General features: G+C 43.5%; 1 non-coding gene across 1 annotated transcript; it reads left to right on the top strand.

The window, feature by feature from the left end:
• The first annotated feature begins 14,167 nt into the window (after positions 1-14,167).
• LOC135574436 (U7 small nuclear RNA) lies at positions 14,168-14,223 on the top strand. The gene has a single exon (XR_010465443.1). It is a non-coding gene; the product is annotated as a U7 small nuclear RNA (small nuclear RNA).
• Positions 14,224-14,428: the final 205 nt, after the last annotated feature.

The following is a 14,428-nucleotide window of genomic DNA, read 5'->3' as shown; positions in this document are numbered from 1 at the left end:
CCTGTCAGCTTCTATCGTAGCTTCAACCTGTCAGCTTCTATTGTAGCTTCAACCTGTCAGCTTCTATTGTAGCTTCAACCTGTCAGCTTCAACCTGTCAGCTTCTATTGTAGCTTCAACCTGTCAGCTTCTATTGTAGCTTCAACCTGTCAGCTTCTATTGTAGCTTCAACCTGTCAGCTTCAACCTGTCAGCTTCTATTGTAGCTTCAACCTGTCAGCTTCTATTGTAGCTTCAACCTGTCAGCTTCTATTGTAGCTTCAACCTGTCAGCTTCTATTGTAGCTTCAACCTGTCAGCTTCTATTGTAGCTTCAACCTTTCAGCTTCTATTGTAGCTTCAACCTGTCAGCTTCTATTGTGGCTTCAACCTGTCAGCTTCTATTGTAGCTTCAACCTGTCAGCTTCTATTGTAGCTTCAACCTGTCAGCTTCTATTGTAGCTTCAACCTGTCAGCTTCTATTGTAGCTTCAACCTGTCAGCTTCTATTGTAGCTTCAACCTGTCAGCTTCTATTGTAGCTTCAACCTGTCAGCTTCTATTGTGTCTTCAACCTGTCAGCTTCTATTGTAGCTTCAACCTGTCAGCTTCTATTGTAGCTTCAACCTGTCAGCTTCTATTGTATCTTCAACCTGTCAGCTTCTATTGTAGCTTCAACCTGTCAGCTTCTATTGTAGCTTCAACCTGTCACCTTCTATTGTAGCTTCAACCTGTCAGCTTCTATTGTAGCTTCAACCTGTCAGCTTCTATTGTATCTTCAACCTGTCAGCTTCTATTGTAGCTTCAACCTGTCAGCTTCTATCGTAGCTTCAACCTGTCAGCTTCTATTGAGGCTTCAACCTGTCAGCTTCAACCTGTCAGCTTCTATTGTAGCTTCAACCTGTCATCTTCAACCTGTCAGCTTCTATTGTAGCTTCAACCTGTCAGCTTCTATTGTAGCTTCAACCTGTCAGCTTCTATTGTAGCTTCAACCTGTCAGCTTCTATTGTAGCTTCAACCTGTCAGCTTCTGTCGTAGCTTCAACCTGTCAGCTTCTATTGTAGCTTCAACCTGTCAGCTTCTAGTGTAGCTTCAACCTGTCAGCTTCTATTGTAGCTTCAACCTGTCAGCTTCAACCTGTCAGCTTCTGTCGTAGCTTCAACCTGTCAGCTTCTATTGTAGCTTCAACCTGTCAGCTTCTATTGTAGCTTCAACCTGTCAGCTTCTGTCGTAGCTTCAACCTGTCAGCTTCTATTGTAGCTTCAACCTGTCAGCTTCTATTGTAGCTTCAACCTGTCAGCTTCTGTCGTAGCTTCAACCTGTCAGCTTCTGTCGTAGCTTCAACCTGTCAGCTTCTGTCGTAGCTTCAACCTGTCAGCTTCTAGTGTAGCTTCAACCTGTCAGCTTCTATTGTAGCTTCAACCTGTCAGCTTCAACCTGTCAGCTTCTGTCGTAGCTTCAACCTGTCAGCTTCTGTCGTAGCTTCAACCTGTCAGCTTCTGTCGTAGCTTCAACCTGTCAGCTTCTGTGAATGTTTATATTGTAGCTTCATGTCAATGTGCCAGTTTTTTATTTGACTTTTTTAAGTGTTTAATTTGACTTTTTTAGTGTCACCTTGATTATATACAGAGGGGTCAAATTATTGACACCCTTGCTGAGGATCATGACTATATTAAATAAATAAATAAAGTACTGACCTATTATGCTCAAAATAAATGGTAAAATATATTATTTTAAAATAATATAATTGCTCAGAGAAATGTATTTTTGTTGTAAAGGTTAGGGGTCAAAATGATTGACAGCCCTGAATCTACAGGATTGTGATGATGTCATTACTATGAATATAGAACCAGATACTGACCTTCTGACTAGTTTATTACTCTTTAGAAAATAGATACTACTTGTTAAACTAAATATTTTAATCAGATCAATCGTATTAATATAAAATAATATAATTGACACATGTTGTTGAGCAGATGATAGAGCTCAGTATTTGAATTATGTATTTATACAGTCATTATTATCTTTATCAAGGGTGTCTATAATTCCAGACCCAACTGTATATTATATATTGATCATGTATATACAGTCATTATTATCTTTATCAAGGGTGTCTATAATTCCAGACCCAACTGTATATTATATATTGATCATGTATATACAGTCATTATTATCTTTATCAAGGGTGTCTATAATTCCAGACCCAACTGTATCTTATATATTGATCATGTATATACAGTTGAATGGTGTTTTCCATGTATTGATTATTTCTTGTTTTAATAAACTATGACATCATTGTGTGAGAATGTGACTCCAGTGTGATATTTAACATTATTGAATGTTACTAGGTAGTGTCACTGTTTCCTTGGTGACCTGTGGTAGAGACATTATAGGTAGTGTTACTGTTTCCTTGGTGACCTGTGGTAGAGACATTATAGGTAGTGTTACTGTTTCCTTGGTGACCTGTGGTAGAGACATTATAGGTAGTGTCACTGTTTCCTTGGTGACCTGTGGTAGAGACATTATAGGTAGTGTTACTGTTTCCTTGGTGACCTGTGGTAGAGACATTATAGGTAGTGTCACTGTTTCCTCGGTAACCTGTGGTAGAGACATTATAGGTAGTGTTACTGTTTCCTTGGTGACCTGTGTTGTGGAAATATAAAATAAATCAGTTAAATATATATATGTATAAATAAATATAATACGAATCCAGTCTTCACTTAGTCATTCATACATCAATTGTCTTCAATTATTTATTTATTACTAACTAAGTAATTCAAAGAAATGCATAAACAAACAAACAAAGTAAATAAGGGTTACAAGAAATACAGATAGGAGAATAGGTGGTTAATAATTATAACAATTGAAATTAAGACAAAAGTCACTACAGGTTAATTATAACAATTGAAATGTTAATCCTTTACACTGAGAGGTCACTACAGAGTTAATTATAACAATTGAAATGCTAATCCTTTACACATGAGAAGTCACTACAGAGTTAATTATAACAATTGAAATGCTAATCCTTTACACATGAGAAGTCACTACAGAGTTAATTATAACAATTGAAATGCTAATCCTTTACACATGAGAAGTCACTACAGAGTTAATTATAACAATTGAAATGCTAATAATCCTTTGCACATGAACGCTCACTCATTCGGGAACAATTGCAATCAATATATATATTTACGCTCCGTGTGTCGTCGCTTTTGAAAAGTTGGTTTCTGTTGGAGAGTTTCCGTCCCCTCTCTCTCTCTCTCTCTCTCTCTCTCTCCCTTCTCTCTCTGTCTTGGTTAGAGTGGATAGTTCAGAGTGACATTCATTTGTGTTGTAGAATGGATGTTTGTCGTTCTTCACGTTCAATGATACCGAATTCCTAGCTGCAGACTAGTAATTAACATCAAAGACTTGTTCTTATTCTGTCGGTATTGATAGTCTAAGAGTTTAACCACGTGGTATGGTTAAAATATTCTACAACCTTTAGCCATCTCGTAATTGAGGTAAGCTTGGTCTGGTGATAATTTCTCAAAGTTGGGTTTTATTCAGAATTGCAGAAAATGGGCTGTCCCAGGATGTCTGACTCTAACTGGGCTCAGGGGCGGTCCTCTGATTTAGTTCAAATCAAATTTTCCTTCAACTTGGATTTTCCTTCATTAAACAGTCCAAAATCATATTACACAATTTTACAAACAGTATCATACTCACTCATTCATCTTCTACAACAATTAGATGTAAACCTCATATCTGAGGCTATTATATAAACAGCATTATGGTAATGTGGCCAAACCGTCTCCCATGAGCTTCCCCAAGTTGTAACAAACGGACCAGTTCGTAGCTGGTAGATTCTTCACCGATCTTTTATACTTTCCCCGGAACATGAAATGTGTTCGTACTAAACAACCCCGTAGCACTCACTTCCGTCATCTTGAAGTGCTTTGAGAGACTAGTCAAGGACCATCTCACCTCCACCCTACCTGACACTCTAGACCCACTCCAATTTGCTTACCACCCCAATAGGTCCACAGACGACAAAATCGCAACCACACTGCACACTGCCCTAACCCATCTGAACAAGAGGAATACCTATGTGAGAATGCTGTTCATCGACTACAGCTCAGCATTTAACACCATAGTACCCTCCAAACTCGTCATCAAGCTCGAGACCCTGGGTCTCGACCCCGCCCTGTGCAACTGGGTACTAGACTTCCTGACGGGCCACCCCCAGGTGGTGAGGGTAGGTAACAACATCACCCCGCTGATCCTCAACACTGGGGCCCCACAAGGGTGCGTTCTGAGCCCTCTTCTGTACTCCCTGTTCACCCACGACTGCGTGGCCATGCACACCTCCAACTCAATCATCAAGTTTGCCGACGACACTACAGTGGTAGGCTTGATTACCAACAACGATGAGACGGCCTACAGGGAGGAGGTGAGGGCCCTCGGAGTGTGGTGTCAGGAAAATAACCTCACTCGACGTCAACAAAACAAAGGAGATGATTGAAAACAGCAGAGGGAGCACCCCCTATCCATAGGACAGTAGTGGAGAGGGTAGTACGTTTTAAGTTCCTCGGCGTACACATCACGGACAAACTGAATTAGTCCACCTACACAGACAGCGTGGTGAAGAAGGTGCATCAGCGCCTCTTCAACCTCAGGAGGCTGAAGAAATTCGGCTTGTCACCGAAAACACTCACAAACTTTTACAGATGCACAATCGAGAGCATCCTGTCGGGCTGTATCACCACCTGGTACAGCAACTGCTCCGCCCACAACCGTAAGGCTCTCCAAAGGGTAGTGAGGTCTGCACAACGCATCACCGGGGGCAAGCTACCTGCCCTCCAGGACACCTACACCACCCGATGTCACAGGAAGGCCATAAAGATCATCAAGGACAACAACCACCTGAGCCACTGCCTGTTCACCCCGCTATCATCCAGAAGGCGAGGTCAGTACAGGTGCATCAAAGCTGGGACCGAGAGACTGAAAAACAGCTTCTATCTCAAGGCCATCAGACTGTTAAACAGCCACCACTAACATTGAGTGGCTGCTGCCAACACACTGACACTGACTCAACTCCAGCCACTTTAATAATGGGAATTGATGGAAATTGATGTAAAAATATATCACTAGCCACTTTAAACAATGCTACCTAATATAATGTTTTTACATTATTCATCTCATATGTATACGTATATACTGTACTCTATATCATCTACTGCATCTTTATGTAATACATGTATCACTAGCCACTTTAACTACTTTGTTTACATACTCATCTCATATGTATATACTGTACTCAATACCATCTACTGCATCTTTATGTAATACATGTATCACTAGCCACTTTAAACTATGCCACTTTGTTTACATACCCTACATTACTCATCTCATATGTATATACTGTGCTCTATACCACCTACTGCATCTTGCCTATGCCGTTCTGTACCATCACTCATTCATATATCTGTGTATAAGGTAGAAGTTGTGGAATTGTTAGGTTAGATTACTCGTTGGTTATTACTGCATTGTCGGAACTAGAAGCACAAGCATTTCGCTACATCATCTGCTAACCATGTGTATGTGACCAATAACATCTGCTAACCATGTGTATGTGACCATTAACATCTGCTAACCATGTGACCATTAACATCTGCTAACCATGTGTATGTGACCATTAACATCTGCTAACCATGTGACCATTAACATCTGCTAACCATGTGTATGTGACCATTAACATCTGCTAACCATGTGTATGTGACCAATAACATCTGCTAGCCATGTGTATGTGACCATTAACATCTGCTAACCATGTGTATGTGACCATTAACATCTGCTAACCATGTGACCATTAACATTAACCATGTGACCATTAACACCTAACCATGTGTATGTGACCATTAACATCTGCTAACCATGTGTATGTGACCATTACCATCTGCTAACCATGTGACCAATAACATTTAATTTGATCTTCCAAGCGTAGCTGTTCTGCGTAACAGGCCACCCATATCATGATGCAATACTTTGCTGTCTTGCTCGTCATATACTGCCGAAAAGGTAAAGTTCTGTGAGGTGGAAGAAATTCCTTTGTTCTCTATGAAAATGTACCGGCCTCTTATACTGTGTGGCCACGTGGCTCCTCAGGAATTTACGACCTCTCTCTCACAGCAGCCTAGTTGTAGGGGGCTGGTATATATATATCCAAATAGGGCAACGTCATGACAGGAGTCACAATGTATTCAACCTCAGCATTTTACCATCCAGGTTGTCGGTACCAGGTGGTTTGTCCTTATCTACAGATAGCAACCATTTGTTCCACATCCATTTTCAAAGCTACAGTGTTTGTCTTTCATTATTTGGTCCATTATGCTCCTCCCCCCCAATGCCCGTTCTGTACCTCCTCCCCCCCCAAGGCCCGTTCTGTACCTCCCCCCAAGGCCCGTTCTGTACCTTCTCCCCCAAGGCCCGTTCTGTACCTCCTCCCCCCCCAAGGCCCGTTCTGTACCTCCTCCCCCAAGGCCCGTTCTGTACCTCCTTCCCCCCAAGGCCCGTTCTGTACCCCACCCCCCAAGGCCCGTTCTGTACCTCCTTCAGTTCCTCAGATTGCTGAAAGCGAATGTTGTTAAATCCAATGTGAGTGACAATGGTGACAATGGTCCTAGTAGTTGTCTAGAACTGTGGGTAGAAGGGAGTAGATGTCTTGGATATGGGCGCCTGGGTGACAGTGGACCTTGGTCAGGCTGCAGGCAGTCCAATATCTCTCACTATCAAGCTGCCCAAGATGATGGTGGTGGTGATGGAATCCGATGGGGAAGGAAGAGGGGGGACAGAACGGGCCTGCCTTGGGCAGGGGGGAGGAGGTGGGCTTCGACTCATGTCTGCCTGACTCACCTCACATGTACCAGTAGCAGCGGATGGTGTCAGAATCCTGGAGGAGACCTTGTTTCCTTTAGTCAGCGACCGGCTGAGCCCCTGGACGGCAGCTGGCTGTTGGTGATCAGGATCAGAGTGTGTCCGTCTCCAGTAAGCTGTTATCTGGATCTGATCGTCCAGGATATATCACCAGACTGCCTTCCACCCAACCTCCTTTGCCTTGCCAGTGTCCAGTCTACCACTGGCTGCGGAGTTGAGCTTACCATATGTCCAGTGAATTGGAGCAGGTCAGTACCGCCCGACTCATCAACCCCTTGGCTGTAGGAGGCCTTCTGAACTTTAAATGATGTGTTCCTGGTCTGCGTCAAAGTGCTTAGAAAGCACATCTTGCCTCCCGGGTGGCGCAGTGGTCTGAGGCACTGCATTGCAGAGCGAGCTGTGCCACCAGAGATTCTGGGTTCGAGCCCAGGCTTTGTCTCAGCCGGCCGCGACCGGGAGGCCCATGGGGCGGCGCACAATTGGCCCAGCGTCGTCCGGGTTAGGGAGGTTTTGGCTGGCACTAGCGTGCACTAGCGACTCCTGTGGCGGGCCAGGTGCAGTGCACGCTGACCAGGTCACTAGGTGTACGGTGTTTCCTCCGACACATTGGTGTGGCTGGTTTCCGGGTTGAATGTGCATTGTGTCAAGAAGCGGCTTGGTTGGGTTGTGTTTCGGAGGACACGAGGTGTGCTTAAGCCAGTACATGTCCAGGCCCGTCTGAAGTTTGCTAGAGAGCATTTGGATGATCCAGAAGAAGATTGGGAGAATGTCATATGGTCAGATGAAACCAAAATATAACTTTTTGGTAAAACTCAACTCGTCGTGTTTGTAGGACAAAGAATGCTGAGTTGCATCCAAAGAACACCATACCTACTGTGAAGCATGTGGGTGGAAACATCATGCTTTGGGGCTGCTTTTCTGCAAAGGGACCAGGACGACTGATCCGTGTAAAGGAAAGAATGAATGGGGCCATGTATCGTGAGATTTTGAGTGAAAACCTCCTTCCATCAGCAAGGGCATTGAAGATGAAACGTGGCTGGGTCTTTCAGCATGACAATGATCCCAAACACACCGCCCGGGCAATGAAGGAGTGGCTTCGTAAGAAGCATTTCAAGGTCCTGGAGTGGCCTAGCCAGTCTCCAGATCTCAACCCCATAGAAAATCTTTGGAGGGAGTTGAAAGTCCGTGTTGCCCAGCAACAGCCCCAAAACATCACTGCTCTAGATGAGATCTTTATGGAGGAATGAGCCAAAATACCAGCAACAGTGTGTGAAAACCTTGTGAAGACTTACAGAAAACGTTTGACCTCTGTCATTGCCAACAAAGGGTATATAACAAAGTATTGAGATAAACTTTTGTTATTGACCAAATACTTATTTTCCACCATAATTTGCAAATAAATTCATTAAAAATACTACAATGTGATTTTCTGGATATTTTTTTTCTCATTTTGTCTGTCATAGCTGAAGTGTACCTATGATAATGAAAATTACAGGCCTCTCTCATCTTTTTAAGTGGGAGAATTTGCACAATTGGTGGCTGACTAAATACTTTTTTGCCCCACTGTATCTATAATTCCATGTGTATAACTTGTATTATCATCTACATTTATGATTGTCACGCCCTGACCTTAGTATTCTGTTTTCTTTATTATTTTGGTTTGGTCAGGGTGTGACAAGGGTGATTTATGTGTTTTCGTCTTGTCTAGGGGTTTTGTATGTTCATGGGTGTTAACTAGTCTAGGTGTCTAGTATGTCTATTGGTTCTCAATTAGAGGCAGCTGTTTATCGTTGTCTCTGATTGGGAACCATATAGTTGCCTGTGTCTGCACTATTATATTATGGCGTCACATTCGTTTGTTTTTGTAAGTTTTAGTGTTTTCTTCATTAAGTATGTATTCACATCACACTGCTCCTTGGTCTCCTCCATACCACGAACGTGACAATGATGAGTATTTCTGTTGAAACGATGTGACTTTGCAAAATCACTTGATGTTTTTGGAACTAGTGAATTTAACGCGCCAATGTAAACTCAGACTTTTTCATATAAATATGAACTTTATCAAACAAAACATGCATGTATTGTGTAACATGAAGTCCTATGAGTGTCATCTGATGAAGATCATCAAAGGTTAGTGATTCATTTTCAGGTAACTGTATGGCTTCCTTTTGTAGCTGACCGCTGTTTTCAGATGATTGAATATTGTGTTTTGCCGTAAAGCTTTTTGAAATCTGACACACACTTGTTCTTAACCTCTTGCTCCTACCCGACACACAGGCGTCCCATCTAGACATCTGGAAATGCAAATGCACTACGCTAAATGCTAATAGCACTCGTTAAAACGCAAACGTTCATTAAAATACACATGCAGGGTACTGAATTAAAGCTACACTCGTTGTGAATCCAGGCAACAAGTCAGATTTTTAAAATGCTTTTCGGCGAAAGCATGAGAAGCTATTATCTGATAGCATGTAACACCCCAAAAGACCCGCAGGGGACGTAAACAAAATAATTAGCATAGTCGGCGCTACACAAAACGCACAAATAAAATATAAAACATTCATTACCTTTGACCATCTTCTTTGTTGGCACTCCTAGATATCCCATAAACATCACTATTGGGTCTTTTTTTTCGATTAAATCGGTCCATATATAGCCTAGATATCGATCTATGAAGACTGTGTGATCAAGGAAAAAAATAGCGTTTTATAACGTAACGTCATTTTTTTAAATTAAAAAAGTCGACGATAAACTTTCACAAAACACTTCGAAATACTTTTGTAATGCAACTTTAGGTATTAGTAAACGTTAATAAGCGATCAAATTGATCACGAGGCAATGTATATTCTATAGCTAGATGGGACGCCTGCGTGTCGGGTGGAGGTAATGTCAAAGAGCTAATTCCAACTACACTTCCCCTTCGAAGTCACAGTAGATGGTAACGGTGATACCTCTGCTTCAGGCCAGCTCCTCGTAGTCTTTACAAACATTAAACAGCGTGATCCATATTTGATCCAACCGGAAGGACACAAGTCTTCTTCTAGCAATGAATCTGTAAGGAGAAGTTACATGTGGCTTTAAAGGCTAGTGGAGAAAGATCTACAAAACAGAGCTACAATATTATTTGTAGATCAGTCAGTCACCTCTGCTACAAATAAATACACAGAACGAGTCAAGAAAAGTAGACTCTTACTTGCATCTCCCAGAGCAAAGGCAGCACTGAGAAGCATAAAAGACAGCAGAAGACTGGTCAACATGGTCATGGAATCTCCTGAGAGAAACAGAGTGAAGCCATCAAAACCACAGATTCAACTCCACATACAGTGAGAGCCCACTGAGTGGAGTGAGAGCCCACTGAGTGGAGTGAGAGCCCACTGAATGGAGTGAGAGCCCACTGAGTGGAGTGAGAGCCCACTGAGTGGAGTGAGAGCCCACTGAGTGGAGTGAGAGCCCACTGAGTGGAGTGAGATCCCACTGAATGGAGTGAGAGCCCACTGAATGGAGTGAGAGCCCACTGAGTGGAGTGAGAGCCCACTGAATGGAGTGAGAGCCCACTGAGTGGAGTGAGAGCCCACTGAGTGGAGTGAGAGCCCACTGAATGGAGTGAGAGCCCACTGAATGGAGTGAGAGCCCACTGAATGGAGTGAGAGCCCACTGAGTGGAGTGAGAGCCCACTGAATGGAGTGAGAGCCCACTGAATGGAGTGAGAGCCCACTGAATGGAGTGAGAGCCCACTGAGTGGAGTGAGAGCCAGCTGAATGGAGTGAGAGCCCACTGAGTGGAGTGAGAGCCCACTGAATGGAGTGAGAGCCCACTGAATGGAGTGAGAGCCCACTGAATGGAGTGAGAGCCCACTGAGTGGAGTGAGAGCCCACTGAATGGAGTGAGAGCCTACCTACCTACTGTACCGACCTACCTACTTGCCTCTTGTACCTACCTACCTACTGTACCTACCTACCTACCTACTGTAACTACATACCTACCTACCTACCTACCTACCTACATACCTACTGTACCTACATACCTACGGTACCTACCTACCTATCTACTGTAACTACATACCTACCTACCTACTGTACCTACCTACCTACCTACTGTAACTACATACCTACCTACTTACCTACTGTACCTACCTACCTACCTAAATACCTACTTACCTACTGTACCTACCTACCTACCTACTTACCTACTGTAACTAAATACCTACCTACTTACCTACTGTACCTACCTACTGTAACTACATACCTACCTACTTACCTGCTGTACCTACATACCTACCTACTTACCTGCTGTACCTACCTACCTACTTACCTACTGTACCTACCTACCTACCTACTGTACCTACCTACCTACCTACTGTAACTACATGCCCACCTGCCTGCCCCACCTACTTACCTACTGCACCCACCTACCTGCCTACCTACCTGCTACCTACCTACCTGCCTGCCTACCCACCTACTGTACCTACCTGCCTACCTACTGTACCTACTGCCACCTACCTACTGTACCAACCTACCTACTTGCCTCTTGTACCTACCTACATACCTACTTACCTACTGTTCCTACCTACTTACCTACTGTTCCTACCTACCTACCTACCGACCTACATACCTACTTACCTACTGTTCCTACCTACCTACCTACCTACCTACCTACCTACCTACCTACCTACCTACCTACCTACCTACTGTAACTACATACCTACCTACCTACCTACCACTGTACCTACCTACCTACCTACTGCAACTACATACCTACCTACTTACCTACTGTACCTACCTACCTACCTACTTACCCACTGTACCTACCTACCTACCTACCTACTGTACCTACCTACTGTAACTACATACCTATCTACTTACCTACTGTACCTACCTACCTACCTACTGTAACTACATACCTACCTACCTACCTACTGTAACTACATACCTACCTACCTACCTACCTACTGTACCTACCTACCTACTTACCTACTGTACCTACCTACCTACATACATACCTACTGTACCTACCTACCTATTATAACTACATACCTACTGTACCCACCTACTTACCTACCGTACCTACCTACATACATACCTACTGTACCTACCTATCTATTATAACTACATACCTACTGTACCTACCTACTTACCTACTGTACCTACCTACCTACCTACCTACCTACCTACTGTACCTACCTACCTACCCTACCTACTGTAACTACATACCTACCTACCTACTGTACCAACCTATCTACATACATACCTACTGTACCTACCTACCTACCTACCTACCTACCTACCTACCTACCTACCTACCTACTGTACCTACCTACCTACCTACCTACTGTACCTACATACCTTCCTACCTACCTACTGTACCTACATACCTACCTACTGTACCTACCTACCTACTGTACCTACCTACCTACTGTACCTACCTACCTACTTACCTACTGTACCTACCTACATTCATACCTACGGTACCTACCTACCTATTATAACTACATACCTACCTACCTACTTACCTACTGTACCTACCTACCTACCTACTGTACCTACCTACCTACCTACTGTACCTACCTACCTACCTACTTACCTACCTACATACCTTCCTACCTACCTACTGTACCTACATACCTACCTACTGTACCTACCTACCTACCTACATACCTACTGTACCTACCTACCTACTGTACCTACCTACCTACTTACCTACTGTACCTACCTACATACATACCTACGGTACCTACCTACCTATTATAACTACATACCTACCTACCTACTTACCTACTGTACCTACCTACCTACCTACTCTACCTACCTACTGTACCTACCTACCTACCTACTTACCTACCTACCTACCTACTTACCTACCTTACCACTGTACCCACCTACCTACCTACCTACCTGCCTACCCACCCACCCACCTGCACCCACTGTACCTACCTACTTATCTACTGTTCCCACCTACCTACCTACCCACTGTACCCACCTACCTACTTACCTACTGTACCCCACCTACCTACATACATACCTACTGTACCTACCTACCTATTATAACTACATACCTACTGTACCTACCTACTTACCTACTGTACCTACCTACCTACTGTACCTACCTACCTACCTACTGTACCTACCTACCTACATACATACCTACTGTACCTACCTACCTACATACCTACTTACCTACTGTACCTACCTACTTATCTACTGTTCCTACCTACCTACCTACCTACTGTACCTACCTACCTACTTACCTACTGTACCTACCTACCTACATACATACCTACTGTACCTACCTATTATAACTACATACCTACTCTACCTACCTACTTACCTACTGTACCTACCTACCTACCTACTGTACCTACCTACCCACATACATACCTACTGTACCTACCTACCTATTATAACTACATACCTACTGTACCTACCTACTTACCTACTGTACCTACCTACCTACCTACCTACTGTACCTACCTACCTACCTACCTACTGTAACTACATACCTATCTACCTACTGTACCAACCTATCTACATACATACCTACTGTACCTACCTACCTACCTACCTACCTACTGTACCTACCTACCTACCTACTGTACCTACCTACCTACCTACTGTACCTACCTACCTACCTACTGTACCTACATACCTACCTACTGTACCTACCTACCTACCTACCTACCTACTGTACCTACCTACCTACCTACTGTACCTACCTACCTACTTACCTACTGTACCTACCTACCTACATACATACCTACTGTACCTACCTACCTATTATAACTACATACCTACCTACCTACTGTACCTACCTACCTACCTACCTACTGTACCTACCTACCTACCTACTGTACCTACCTACCTACCTACTTACCTACCTACCTACCCACTTACCTACCCACCACTGTACCCACCTACCCACCCACTTACCTACCCACCACCACTGTACCCACCCACCCACTGTACCCACCACCGACCCACCTACCCACCCAGTACCACTGTACCCACCTACCCACCTACCTAGCCCCCTACCCACCTACCCACCTACCTACCCACCTACCTCACCCACCACCCACCTACTGTACCTACCCACCTACCTCCCTACCCACCTACCTACCCACCTACTTATCTACTGTTCCTACCTACCTAGCTACCTACTGTACCTACCTACCTCCCTACCTACCTACCTACCTACTTATCTACTGTTCCTACCTACCTACCTACCTACCTACTGTACCTACCTACTTATCTACTGTTCCTACCTACCTACATACCTACAGGTCATGGGAAATTGCTCTTTGAGTATTTTGTCCAGTAGGTTTCCTCAAGGAGAAAGCCCCCACTGGTATGTCAAAGATAATACATCAAAACACTATAGTACTACAATCACCAGAATCACTACAGTAATTACTATAGTAAATACTACAATCACCAGAATCACTACAGTAATTACTATAGTAAATACTACAATCAGCAACATCACTACAGTAATTACTATAGTAAATACTACAATCAGCAACATCACTACAGTAATTACTATAGTAAA

This window comes from Oncorhynchus nerka, linkage group LG12, assembly GCF_034236695.1.
Source record: "Oncorhynchus nerka isolate Pitt River linkage group LG12, Oner_Uvic_2.0, whole genome shotgun sequence".
Taxonomy (NCBI): Eukaryota; Metazoa; Chordata; class Actinopteri; order Salmoniformes; family Salmonidae; genus Oncorhynchus; species Oncorhynchus nerka.
Note: the sequence above shows the minus strand (reverse complement) of the source record. Positions and strands in the feature narration are given on the sequence as shown.